The 1,382-nt window shown below is 35.5% G+C and overlaps 1 protein-coding gene across 1 annotated transcript in view; it reads left to right on the top strand.

The window, feature by feature from the left end:
* Positions 1–1,382, top strand: part of LOC128247370 (zonadhesin-like) — an 18,107-nt gene that overhangs the window by 1,042 nt on the left and 15,683 nt on the right. The window lies entirely within an intron of this gene.

Below are 1,382 nucleotides of genomic sequence, written 5' to 3'. Positions count from 1 at the left end.
TATATATATATATATATATTATATATATATATATATATGTGTGTGTGTGTGTGTGTATGTGTGTGCGTGTGTGTGTGTGTGTGTATATATGTTTGTGTGTTAGTGTTTGTCTCCTCAACATCACTTGACAACCAATGCTGGTGTGTTTATGTCCCGACACCTAGCGGTTCGGCATAATAGACCGATATAATAAGTACTAGGCTTATAAAGAATAAGTCCTGGCAGCGATTTGCTCGACTAAAGGTGGTGCTCCAGCATGGCCGCAGTCAAATAATATACAAATAATATATGTAGACCTATAGGTGAGTAAAGCATTATAAATGAATTACAAATGAATAGCGTGGCTTAGTGGTTAAGGTGTTAGCCTCATGATCGTAAGATTGTGATTTCGATTCCTGGACCGGCCGACGCGTTGTGTTCTTGAGTAAAACACTTCATTTCACGTTGCTTCAGTCCACTGAACTGATAAAAATGAGTAATCCTGCAACAGACCGGCGTCCCATCCAGGTGGGGAATCTATACGCCATGAAAATCGGGAAACAGGCCCTTATGAGTCTGTAGGGATCAAGAAAGTATCTTTACCTTTTCCTTACAAATTACAAATGAACACTTATTTAAGTACCAGAAAAAAATTTAGTGGTCGAGAGCACTGCTGATTAAATCGGTTTCAACTACCGTTTAGTGTTTACTTGTTTCAGTCATTAGATTACAGCCTTGCTGGAGCACCGCCTTCAAATTTTTAGTCGAACTAATCGGCCCCCAGTACTTATTTTTAAAGTCTGATATTTATTCTGTCGAATGACTTTGGTTTCTGCTATTCTACTCTCTAAAAATGTATGGATGTTAGAACATTGCATTTTCTATTTGCTATGAATTGAAAGTGGTATTGCCTTTTACTTGTTAAGTCTGTAAGAGGCAATGCGCAGAGTCTTTGTAGAACATCTATACTGGTCAAGTTGATGTCATAATACTCATCTTGAATCTTTTTAAGTCTATAAGTCAACACTTAATTAATTCCAAAATAACTTCTGTATATATATATAAAATTGGAAATGTAAAAATAAAAACAAAAAACAAAATACAACGGATTCTGCGGTACACGTGTTTCAAGCTTTATAGTTGTTGCATCATTATTGGTATATAATTGATAGTATAAAGCTATCTTCAGCCGCAAATGTATTCTTTCCCAAGAATTATATCACAAAGAAGAAATTAAAAGAGGGAGAAACATGAGAGATAGAAGGTGAGATTCCACTTGGTATTGCCCATTGTAATATACCTCGTAGAATTCTTAATTTGATATATTTACATAAAAGTTCCTCGGTACTCCGGAATCCGTCCATACTGTGCCACAATTCAGTGTATATATATATATGTATGTA

The sequence above is a fragment of the Octopus bimaculoides genome, chromosome 3 (genome assembly GCF_001194135.2).
Source record: "Octopus bimaculoides isolate UCB-OBI-ISO-001 chromosome 3, ASM119413v2, whole genome shotgun sequence".
NCBI classification, from domain to species: domain Eukaryota; kingdom Metazoa; phylum Mollusca; class Cephalopoda; order Octopoda; family Octopodidae; genus Octopus; species Octopus bimaculoides.
The sequence above is the reverse complement of the archived record's forward strand: the minus strand, read 5'-3'. Positions and strand labels throughout refer to the sequence as shown.